This window comes from Rutidosis leptorrhynchoides, chromosome 3 (genome assembly GCF_046630445.1).
Source record: "Rutidosis leptorrhynchoides isolate AG116_Rl617_1_P2 chromosome 3, CSIRO_AGI_Rlap_v1, whole genome shotgun sequence".
Classification (NCBI taxonomy): domain Eukaryota; kingdom Viridiplantae; phylum Streptophyta; class Magnoliopsida; order Asterales; family Asteraceae; genus Rutidosis; species Rutidosis leptorrhynchoides.
In genome coordinates, this window is record NC_092335.1 from 447537924 (window position 1) to 447551817 (window position 13894).

Consider the following 13894-nt stretch of genomic DNA (forward strand, 5'->3'; position numbering starts at 1 on the left):
ACATAAGCTTATATTACTTACACCTAAATAACAAACCGCATCGGGTTTCACCACACATCACCTCTAGCATCCATCACCAAGAATCACTTGCAACCTCAATCATCAAATGCTTCACTTCTTTCGTTTGTTAGTTGACACCCATCTTCACTATTCAATATCGGACACCATGAACCTCACCCAATCATTCACTCTCTCTCACTTCTATTTTTTTTTAAAACTGCCACTACTCTTAAACTCCTTTTGTTTACTATTTTTCTGTTCGCCGCAGGGATTGAACCACGCTACTACTGCAGTTTATTTATTAACACTTTCGTTTTAATCATAAATCGAACCACACCACCATGAGCCACCAAGCAAGAAACAACCACCACCTTTCACCAACATCTTCTCTCTGTCCATAACTCTCTCTCTTATATTGTTACAACTCACACCCATATATGTTCCATGTTTGTGTCGACTAAAGATAGCTGCAATCACAGCTAAAAACGCTGCTGTGACAACCTCTAAAACCGCCACCCCTCACCAAAACCTCTATCAACTAATATGAACTCATAAAGGTGACAACTTATATTAACCTACCTGTGAACCAAGGCAAGCGAATAATTATTAAAGCAAGAGTATGGCCTACCAATGGAATTAATCGATCATATTAGTTAGTGGAACGTGGGACAAAATAGATTGTATTGGCTGACATATTTTTTTTACAAGTAAAACTACATGAATAAATATTGTTATGCTAGTGATATCATCCACTTGCACCCAATTTCGGTAGTAGGCCAACAAGGAACTGAACGTGGGCCGTGATATTTGTTCTACTGATTGGACCAATTATTTAGTAGTTAGTTGGGCTGAGTATTTTAATTAGGTTGGTCCGTTATGTTGAGGGTACTAGTGGGTCAAAGATCAAATAAATAATGAAGATAAAGTGTTGCGTATTTTATGATGATGCATAATAAGGATTTGATGATGTTACGATTATGATTATGGTGTTATATTATGATCAAGATGATTCGAAAATGATGGTGGGGAAATAATGATCAAATGATGATAATGATCAATAATGAAACGAGTGTGATGATTGGATGAGGTTAGATAATGTTAAGATCATATTAATTGGGATGATAATTATGATAAGAGTTAAATGATGGAGTTAGATGGCGATAAAGGATGATTAAGACGATAACAGTTTAGCATAAGTTATATAATTAACAGCGCGAGTTATTTTATAAAGAAACTGACAGAGCAGATGCTTACGTGATGTTTATATGTTAGCGAGAGGTCCTGGATTCGAGCCCGGGTTGTGGCATTTTTCTTTATAAATAAGAAGAAGGAGAAGACAGACATTTGTATTAGGATAAATAGATTGGTATATCAATTAAATCAGAAATGAGGTGACAAAGGAATGGTTAAAGGCGTTAATCGGGTTAGCGGGATGCCGCGGGTTCAAACTCGGACTTGGGCATTTTTGTTAGGACTACTTCTTGAGGTAGTATTACTTTTACCATTATTATTATTATTATTATTATTATTATTATTATTATTATTATTATTATTATTATTATTATTATTATTATTATTATTATTATTATTATTATTATTATTATTATTATTATTTTTATTATTATTATTATTATTATTATTATTATTATTATTATTATTATTATTATTATTATTATTATTATTATTATTATTATTGTTATTATTAGAACTATTATATTCATTATTATAAGTATTATTATTATTACTATCATTATTATTATTATCATTATTAAGTAAAAGCATTATGATTATAGATATTATAACTAATATTATACATATTTTATTATCATTAAAATTATCATCATTACTAGGATTATCATGATTTTTATCTTAATTAATTATTTTTATCAAATTTTTTTATTTATTATTAGCATATCAAATAAAGATTTTTTATATTAAAATATATTTATGACATAAAACATAACTATACTAATATTTTTGTAATAAATATTATTTAGGAATTTAATGTATATAAAAATAAATATATCTAATTAAGTTACTAATGAAACATATAATTTATTAAAATAACATTTATATCACTAATAATATGAAAATTGTTCGATTTCAATTATATGTGTTAATTTATACATAAATGATATAGGTTCGTGAATCTTAGGCCAACCCTGCATTGTTCAATATCGTCATATGTATTTTTACTACAAAATACATTATTGTGAGTTCATTTGATTCCATTTTACTCCTTACATTTTTGGGACTGAGAATACATGCGATGTTTTTATTACTGCTTCATTAAATGCTTTTGAAATATATTTTTGAACTGAGAATACATGAGATGCTTTTATAAATGTTTGACGCCATATGACACAAGCAAAACATTCCTCGAATGAATTATTATGCAGACAAAAGTTCTGTGGATTATTATTGAATTATGTGGACATGATAATTGCCACCAATTGATATGAATATTTTTCCCTGATTATTATTGCTTGGTAACCAAAGAATTAGAATCGGGTATGGCCTTAATTCACGCGAATCCTAAAGGTAGCTACCGGGTTTAACACTCCCACCCAGAATGTTCACTAGACGGAAGAGCTAATGGGCGTGATGTTTAGTACTTCGAAGTTTATATGATTATTATACAGACGAGATGTTCTGTTTTGGGGATATTATTTATGCGCATTATATGTTAAGGTCGGTGACCAAGCCAAGCAATGAAAGTAATGTGAATGTTATGTATCGAGAGAATGATTTTATACACAGGTTATGTGTATGTTATTTTTGTGCACGGGATTATTGTACGGTTACTATGATTTATGAAAAATGGATTTCGTACACGAGAAATGTGTACTGTATTTAAAAGATATCGCATGTACATTACAGGTGGGTATAGGATTCGAGCCCATTTGTACCATGCAACATTTAAATCTTGTGGTCTATCAAAATGATGAAATTTATTGTTTTATGATAAACCTATGAACTCACCAACCTTTTAGTTGACACTTGAAAACATGTTTATTCTCAGGTATGAAAGAAATCTTCCGCTGTGCATTTGCTCATTTTAAAGACATTACATGGAGTCGTTCATGGCATTTAGATGTCATTTCATTGTGATGGTACCAGATGTTATTGTATTCGTTCAGAAGGATTTGGACGGGGTATGACATAAACCTTTGCATTTCTGCCATTTCATTTCCCCTCCTACATTACCTTGCTGTTAGTTTCTCTCAACCTGTGGATGTCTACCATGGTATTGTACTGCGGCGTTATTTCGCCTCTTCAAAACCTTCGCACCATGGTATACATTTAAACCTATTGTATCGCGGGGTTCTGGTTCTTCGACTAATAATCCCCCCCGACTTATATCCACACCGAGATATTCAGCAATCAAAGTAATAAATATACCACCTCCTATTATGCTATGCGGTCTCATCCCCCTAACCATAGCTGATAAATAATAACCCACACAATAAGGTATACTTACAGCGCTTTGTGGGTCTCGAATACACATGTGGTAAAACAAATCTTGTTCATTTACCTTTTCCTTGTTCTTACCTCGTTGTGTAATCGAATTGGCTAAAAACCTATGAATTACTCTTAATTCAGCTCTATCTATATCCAAATAAGAGTAATTCCCCCCTTTGAACCGGTGATGGCTAGTCATTTGACTCCATACACCATGTGTATCAAAATTTTCATCTATCTTTCTACCATTTAGTATCAACCCTCTACAATCGGCAGATGCTAACTCCTCAGGCGTATATATACGTAAAGCCTGAGCCATGTCTAGTAAAGACATGTGGCGCATCAAACCTCCTAACAAAAATCTAATAAAAGATCGATCGGTTAAACTAGCTACCCGATCATTTAATTCTATACTACACAACAATTCTTCACACCATACTTTATATACAGGTCTACGCATGGTGAATAAACGTACCCAGTCGTTAAAAGTAGAATTACCATACCTCTGTGCAAGTAATTCCCTAATTGGCCCGGCCAATTCTACAGCTTCTAATGGTCCCCATTCTATGACCCTAGGTACCTCAACAACTTTAGAATGAAGAGTATGCAAACCCCTTTGGTATTTTGGATAATCTATCCAAAGTCTGTCAAATCTCAGGTTCGGGTGCAAATCTTCCAAGTGCATATCAAAAAATGTCATGACTGGATGAGGTATATCTTGTTTGTAGTAGTTATCCACCTCCTGTTGTTCCGCATTTTCAGCAGGAGCATTGGGAGCTTGGGATGAAGATTCACCCCTTTCAGTTTGCAAAACACATCAAACACAATTTTTGTGCATCCAAATATGCATTAGTGTCAGCAAAATCATCAATCAAAATAATTACAATGACATGATCAATTTATATCAAACTTAAGCTCATTTTCATATTTTCATCAAATCTACACTTTTTCAAATAAGCATATACGAAAATGTTTGCCAAGTTCATAAGCATTCAACTCAAATAACATGTCAAAATAATCATTACTAGCAATTAAACAAGTTTCAAATGGCATTATCTCTCAAAAATCAAGTTCATGAATTTTAGACTTGAAAAAGTCCACTTTAATTCTCAAAATCATGTTTAGGCTCAAAGTTTGGATCATTTAACTACCTAAACATGTTACACTACTTAATTTAGCAACAATTCATGACAAAAATCGGCCATAACCTGTTTATATCAAAAAGCCCCAAATTTGCTCAAGAACACAAACCCTAGATTATTCAAAATTTGAAGTTTAAGGCTTTTAATCATGTTAAATAGCATCAATCTAGGTTATACAAGCATAATACATAAACAATTTAAGCATAATTACACTAAAAAGCATCAAAATCAAATTGGGGAAAAAATTGCTCAAGAACACTAATTTTCGGATTAAATAGTGTTTAGGTGTAGAAATTTACCGTTTTTCTTGAGTAATTCCTTGATAGCATCCTTCTCAACATGATTTTAGTAAAAGATTTGATGATTAACGGTCAAAAATTGTGAATTTGGGGGTGTTTTTTCGGGTTTTTGCGGGTTTTATCGCAGTGTTTTCGTGGGTGTGGGTTGGGGACTGATCAGTTCTGCCCCTTTTATTTTTTTCGGTATTTTTGGAACTCCAAGAGTCGCGGTGTTTTTCCCTTTCAAACTCCGCGAGTCGCGGAGTTTGTATTTTTTTTTTTTTTAAACAAACCTTAACTTGTAAAACAAATATAAAATAAATTTAAAATTTTGTTTTCCTTTGTTTTAGGACGAGGTCGTTTCGGATCGATGTCCTAGTCCGTCCCTCGACAAAATTTTAAAATTTGTCTTTTTGTAGCGATTGTTTTAAAAGCTAAGATTTTTGGTTTTTTTTTTTTTAATGTTTTTGGCATACTTTAATTCAATAAGATTAAAAATAATGATAATAAAAGTTCTCGTCCCTCCCTCGGGTAAAGCAATTTCGGTTCAACGACCTAGTCTTCAACTTACGACGAATTTTAAAAATCATATTTTTAACTTAACGAAATAAAGTAAATTTTTGTTTTTAAATTCACACAACTTAAATATAAAATTCAAAATTAATATTAAAAATTCACACCAAACTTACAATTTAAAATGCATAAAAATAAAATTCATATTTTAAAAATTAAAAATTCACACCAAACTTATATTAATTTTTCAAATATTTACAATTTTAAATATATTGATTTTACAAAGTTTACAATATTAATTTAAGATTTATATATTAATTTTAAAAACATGGTAAAAATAAAATTAAAAATCTTTTTGGCTTTTTATCCCACTTTAATCAATCAAATATTATCAAAAATATACGCTCCACTTTTCGGTAAAGTAATTTCGGTTCCATGACCTAATTTAACTCATGACGAATTTTTGAAATATTTTGGGTTGATTGATTAAAGATATTTATACCTTAAGAATAAACGTTAAATTTCGCAGTGATGTAATAAATTTTTGAATGATATCAATAATTTCGGTCGCCAAACCTAATTTTATTCAATACCAATTTAATACTTTATAGCGAACAAATTAGCGTTTATTATCAAAAGGTTAAAAATAAAAATAAAAAATAAAAACTGTACAGACTTACCTGTGAGATAGTATTCTTAGTTATATGATCTATCCCATTCATAAGATAGTCGGTTTAATTGGTTTTCCATGGCTACATAGGCGTAACCTCGAGCATTCAGTGTCTTTTCTTCTAAACATATGAACGGTCCGTCTCTGCATAAAGTAACAAATTCGGTATTTGAATAGGTTGGATTATTTGAACATTTACCTCCATGTGACCATTTTCCGCATTTGTGACATCTTTCTAGGTGTCGTGCTCTTCTTTTCGCTGCGGATTTTGATTTTCCTTTACCAAATTGTAACTTATTATCTTCGCATCTGGATTCTTTTCTTACTCCGTCCAATCTTTCTCTGATTACTGATACTATTTCACTCGGAAGTGTGTCATTATTACGTTTAGTGATCAAAGCGTGTAGCATTAGACCATGGTTTAATTCACAGGCAGTCTTCATTTCGTAAAAACCTAAAAAAATAAAAATTCAGAATGGGGGGAGAAGACTAGTTCTTTAGGGTCTGCTAGGGAAAGACCATTCGGGTTCCATTTTCGAGAACTACACGAAAACAGACAATCTAACTCTAATAGAAATACATAAACCCCCTATACTTAGTTGAAATTGTGATTAATATTATTTTCAATTGAATCATCAACAACTTGTATATCTTTGACTTTTACTTCAATCCATTTGTTGATTTCCTCCGTAACTTTAACAAATTCAACTAACATTGCCTTTTCTTTTGACGATAAATTGGATATTAATCGGTTATATAACTTAAAGTTTTCTTTAATCTTAGCATCGTGAATCCGTTTATAAAGTTTCTTAGTTGAACTGTTAAAAATGGGTTCATCTAATTTCGTATCATCAACGGCATTCCTTGTGATTGGATCATCATCAAGTGTTTCTTCATCTTCCCCACACTTATGCGTTTTTATTGGTCTAACAGTTTTGGTTGGTGGAGATCTAAACTTTCGGTTCACAAAGGTGATCGATGTATCACCATCCCTAAGTGTCATTCTACCTTCTCTTACATCAATGAATGCCTTGGTGGTTGCTAAAAATGGGCGACCTAGAATTAGAGGAATATCAAGGTTTTCCTCCATATTAATCACTAGTCATTTGACTCCATACACCATGTGTAACAAAATTTTCATCTATCTTTCTACCATTTAGTATCAACCCTCTACAATCGGCAGATGCTAACTCCTCAGGCGTATATATACGTAAAGCCTGAGCCATGTCTAGTAAAGACATGTGGCGCATCAAACCTCCTAACAAAAATCTAATAAAAGATCGATCGGTTAAACTAGCTACCCGATCATTTAATTCTATACTACACAACAATTCTTCACACCATACTTTATATACAGGTCTACGCATGGTGAATAAACGTACCCAGTCGTTAAAAGTAGAATTACCATACCTCTGTGCAAGTAATTCCCTAATTGGCCCGGCCAATTCTACAGCTTCTAATGGTCCCCATTCTATGACCCTAGGTACCTCAACAACTTTAGAATGAAGAGTATGCAAACCCCTTTGGTATTTTGGATAATCTATCCAAAGTCTGTCAAATCTCAGGTTCGGGTGCAAATCTTCCAAGTGCATATCAAAAAATGTCATGACTGGATGAGGTATATCTTGTTTGTAGTAGTTATCCACCTCCTGTTGTTCCGCATTTTCAGCAGGAGCATTGGGAGCTTGGGATGAAGATTCACCCCTTTCAGTTTGCAAAACACATCAAACACAATTTTTGTGCATCCAAATATGCATTAGTGTCAGCAAAATCATCAATCAAAATAATTACAATGACATGATCAATTTATATCAAACTTAAGCTCATTTTCATATTTTCATCAAATCTACACTTTTTCAAATAAGCATATACGAAAATGTTTGCCAAGTTCATAAGCATTCAACTCAAATAACATGTCAAAATAATCATTACTAGCAATTAAACAAGTTTCAAATGGCATTATCTCTCAAAAATCAAGTTCATGAATTTTAGACTTGAAAAAGTCCACTTTAATTCTCAAAATCATGTTTAGGCTCAAAGTTTGGATCATTTAACTACCTAAACATGTTACACTACTTAATTTAGCAACAATTCATGACAAAAATCGGCCATAACCTGTTTATATCAAAAAGCCCCAAATTTGCTCAAGAACACAAACCCTAGATTATTCAAAATTTGAAGTTTAAGGCTTTTAATCATGTTAAATAGCATCAATCTAGGTTATACAAGCATAATACATAAACAATTTAAGCATAATTACACTAAAAAGCATCAAAATCAAATTGGGGAAAAAATTGCTCAAGAACACTAATTTTCGGATTAAATAGTGTTTAGGTGTAGAAATTTACCGTTTTTCTTGAGTAATTCCTTGATAGCATCCTTCTCAACATGATTTTAGTAAAAGATTTGATGATTAACGGTCAAAAATTGTGAATTTGGGGGTGTTTTTTCGGGTTTTTGCGGGTTTTATCGCAGTGTTTTCGTGGGTGTGGGTTGGGGACTGATCAGTTCTGCCCCTTTTATTTTTTTCGGTATTTTTGGAACTCCAAGAGTCGCGGTGTTTTTCCCTTTCAAACTCCGCGAGTCGCGGAGTTTGTATTTTTTTTTTTTTTTTAAACAAACCTTAACTTGTAAAACAAATATAAAATAAATTTAAAATTTTGTTTTCCTTTGTTTTAGGACGAGGTCGTTTCGGATCGATGTCCTAGTCCGTCCCTCGACAAAATTTTAAAATTTGTCTTTTTGTAGCGATTGTTTTAAAAGCTAAGATTTTTGGTTTTTTTTTTTTAATGTTTTTGGCATACTTTAATTCAATAAGATTAAAAATAATGATAATAAAAGTTCTCGTCCCTCCCTCGGGTAAAGCAATTTCGGTTCAACGACCTAGTCTTCAACTTACGACGAATTTTAAAAATCATATTTTTAACTTAACGAAATAAAGTAAATTTTTGTTTTTAAATTCACACAACTTAAATATAAAATTCAAAATTAATATTAAAAATTCACACCAAACTTACAATTTAAAATGCATAAAAATAAAATTCATATTTTAAAAAATTAAAAATTCACACCAAACTTATATTAATTTTTCAAATATTTACAATTTTAAATATATTGATTTTACAAAGTTTACAATATTAATTTAAGATTTATATATTAATTTTAAAAACATGGTAAAAATAAAATTAAAAATCTTTTTGGCTTTTTATCCCACTTTAATCAATCAAATATTATCAAAAATATACGCTCCACTTTTCGGTAAAGTAATTTCAGTTCCATGACCTAATTTAACTCATGACGAATTTTTGAAATATTTTGGGTTGATTGATTAAAGATATTTATACCTTAAGAATAAACGTTAAATTTCGCAGTGATGTAATAAATTTTTGAATGATATCAATAATTTCGGTCGCCAAACCTAATTTTATTCAATACCAATTTAATACTTTATAGCGAACAAATTAGCGTTTATTATCAAAAGGTTAAAAATAAAAATAAAAAATAAAAACTGTACAGACTTACCTGTGAGATAGTATTCTTAGTTATATGATCTATCCCATTCATAAGATAGTCGGTTTAATTGGTTTTCCATGGCTACATAGGCGTAACCTCGAGCATTCAGTGTCTTTTCTTCTAAACATATGAACGGTCCGTCTCTGCATAAAGTAACAAATTCGGTATTTGAATAGGTTGGATTATTTGAACATTTACCTCCATGTGACCATTTTCCGCATTTATGACATCTTTCTAGGTGTCGTGCTCTTCTTTTCGCTGCGGATTTTGATTTTCCTTTACCAAATTGTAACTTATTATCTTCGCATCTGGATTCTTTTCTTACTCCGTCCAATCTTTCTCTGATTACTGATACTATTTCACTCGGAAGTGTGTCATTATTACGTTTAGTGATCAAAGCGTGTAGCATTAGACCATGGTTTAATTCACAGGCAGTCTTCATTTCGTAAAAACCTAAAAAAATAAAAATTCAGAATGGGGGGAGAAGACTAGTTCTTTAGGGTCTGCTAGGGAAAGACCATTCGGGTTCCATTTTCGAGAACTACACGAAAACAGACAATCTAACTCTAATAGAAATACATAAACCCCCTATACTTAGTTGAAATTGTGATTAATATTATTTTCAATTGAATCATCAACAACTTGTATATCTTTGACTTTTACTTCAATCCATTTGTTGATTTCCTCCGTAACTTTAACAAATTCAACTAACATTGCCTTTTCTTTTGACGATAAATTGGATATTAATCGGTTATATAACTTAAAGTTTTCTTTAATCTTAGCATCGTGAATCCGTTTATAAAGTTTCTTAGTTGAACTGTTAAAAATGGGTTCATCTAATTTCGTATCATCAACGGCATTCCTTGTGATTGGATCATCATCAAGTGTTTCTTCATCTTCCCCACACTTATGCGTTTTTATTGGTCTAACAGTTTTGGTTGGTGGAGATCTAAACTTTCGGTTCACAAAGGTGATCGATGTATCACCATCCCTAAGTGTCATTCTACCTTCTCTTACATCAATGAATGCCTTGGTGGTTGCTAAAAATGGGCGACCTAGAATTAGAGGAATATCAAGGTTTTCCTCCATATTAATCACTATGAAGTTTGCAACAAAGGTTAAACTTCCCACGTTAATAAGTAAATTATTTGCTATTCCAACCGGGTGTTTAATGGTTTGGTCAAATGATTGAACACCTATTTTGGTTGGTTTTAATTTACCCATGCCTAATCTTTTGTATAAGGAAAGAGGCATAATATTTACACTTGCTCCTAAATCTGCGAGTCCATTATATACAGCACCATCATTAAGCAAGCAAGAAATGATAAATTCACCCGGGTCTCCTGCTTTAGTAAGTCGAGTTGGTTTGTAAACCTTTTTCGGGTGTTCTTTCCTTGGTTCTTTCACTTCTATTTTAATTTCTTGGTCACATTTTTCTTCGTTTCTTGGAATGGGAGGTTTGTATAAGAATTATTCTTCATCACTCAAATTTGAATCCTCCTTATTTTCTAATTTTGATTTTTCATATGTTGTTGATAACATATTTATGTTTTCATTTTGAAGGTTTTCTTTGGTGGTGAAATTATGATTAACTTCATTGTCAACTTCCATCGGACCATGTATGTAATGTTTAACTCTGTGACCATTAACTTTAAATTCAATCCCATTTGAATTTATTAATTCTATCGTTCCGTATGGGAAAACTCTTTTGACTATGAATGGTCCAGACCATCTTGATTTCAATTTTCCAGGAAATAGCTTGAATCGTGAATTGAAAAGAAGAACTCTGTCTCCTTCTTTAAATTCTTTTGAACTTCTGATTCTTTTATCATGCCATTTCTTCGTTCTTTCTTTATAGATTAATGAATTTTCGTATGCTTCATGTCTTAATGCTTCTAATTCATTTAATTGACTTAATCGTAGACGTCCAGCTTCATGTAAATCAAGATTACATGTCTTCAAAGCCCAAAATGCTTTGTGTTCAATTTCTACTGGAAGATGACATGCTTTTCCATAAACAAGTCTAAAAGGTGTAGTTCCAATTGGAGTTTTGTAGGCTGTTCTAAAAGCCCAGAGTGCATCCTCCAATTTAATGGACCATTCCTTCGGATTTGATCCTACGGTTTTCTCTAGAATACGTTTTAAAGCTCGGTTGGTATTTTCAACTTGTCCACTTGTTTGTGGATGATATGCAGTGGAGATTTTATGAGTTACTCCATATCTTTTAAGAACTTTCTCAAGTTGATTATTACATAAATGAGTACCCCGATCACTTATTAAAGCTTTCGGTGTTCCAAACCTTGCAAAAAGATGTTTTAAAAAGTTGACTACAACTCGTGCATCGTTAGTTGGGAGAGCTTGTGCTTCTGCCCATTTAGATACATAATCAATGGCAACGAGAATATATAGATTATTATGAGATTTTGGAAATGGACCCATAAAGTCAATACCCAAATGTCAAATACTTCACATACTTGAATGACATTTTGTGGCATTTCATCACGTTGACTTATTTTTCCGGCCCTTTGACAAGCATCACAGGATTTGCAAAGAAGGTGTGCGTCTTTGTAAATTGTAGGCCAATAGAATCCAGCATCATAAACTTTTCTTGCTGTTAGTTGAGGCCCATAATGCCCTCCTGTTGGTCCTGTGTGACAATGGTTTAAAATTTTACTAGCTTCATCTCCGAATACACATCGGCGTATTATTCCATCTGGACAACTTTTAAACAGATGTGGATCTTCCCAAAAATAGTGTTTTATATCACTGAAGAATTTCTTTCGTTTTTGGTACGATAATCCTTTTTCAAGGAATCCACAAACTAAGTAGTTTGCATAGTCTGCAAACCATGGAATTTCATTATAATCTATCTTCAATAGATATTCATCAGGAAAGTTGTCTTGTATGGCGATTCATTTAGAACTTCTAATTCGGGATTTTCAAGACGAGAAAGATGATCAGCGGCGAGATTTTCTGCTTCTCTTTTATCTCGGATTTCAATATCAAACTCTTGTAAGAGTAAGATCCAACGGATTAATCTTGGTTTAGCATCTTGTTTCGAAAATAGGTATCTAAGAGCAGAATGGTCGGTAGAGACCACCGTTTTAGCTAGAACGAGATATGATCAAAATTTGTCAAAAGCAAAGACAATAGCAAGGAGTTCTTTTTCAGTAGTTGTATAGTTCGTTTGTGCTCCTTGTAACGTCTTACTAGCATAATATATAGGTTGAAATCGTTTTTCAATCCTTTGTCCTAAAACGGCTCCCATTGCAAAATCACTTGCATCGCACATAAGTTCAAACGGTAGATTCCAATTTGGTGTTATCATGATCGGCGCATTAGTGAGTTTCTCTTTAAGAATATTAAAAGATTTGATGCATTCATCTGAAAAGATGAATGGAGCATCCTTTTCTAGGAGTTTATTCATAGGAGTGGCAATCTTAGAAAAATCTTTTATGAAACGTCGGTAAAAACCGGCATGCCCTAGAATACTCCTAACTCCTCTAACATTGGTGGGATGTGGAAGTTTAGCAATTGCATCTACTTTAGCTCTATCCACTTCAATTCCTTCTTTTGAAATTTTATGTCCAAGAACGATGCCTTCTTTAACCATGAAATGGCATTTCTCCCAATTAAGAACTAGATTTGATTGTTCGCATCTAATAAGCATTCATTCCAGATTAACTAGACATGATTCAAATGTATCACCGAAGACTGAAAAGTCATCCATGAAAACTTCCATGCATTCTTCTATCATGTCGTGAAAAATTGCCATCATACACCTTTGAAAGGTTGCAGGGGCGTTGCAAAGTCCAAATGGCATGCGTTTGTAAGCAAAAGTACCATAAGGGCACGTGAATGTGGTTTTCTCTTGATCTTCGGGTGCTATTGGAATTTGAAAATATCCGGAAAATCCATCTAGAAAACAATAGTAACTATTTCCGGCTAATCTTTCCAACATTTGATAAATGAAAGGTAAGGGAAAGTGATCTTTTCTGGTGGCGTCATTTAATTTTCTATAATCAATACACACACGCCATCCTGTTACAGTCCTAGTAGGAATAAGCTCATTTTTCTCATTTGTAATGATAGTCATGCCACCCTTCTTAGGCACGCATTGAACTGGGCTTACCCATGGACTATCAGAAATTGGATATATTAAACCTGCATCTAGCAGTTTAATAATCTCTTTCTTAACTACATCTTGCATATTAGGATTTAGTCTTCATTGGCGTTGCACATACGTTTTATGACCTTCTTCAATAAGGATTTTATGTGTGCAATACGAAGGACTTATTCCTTTAATATCATGAATC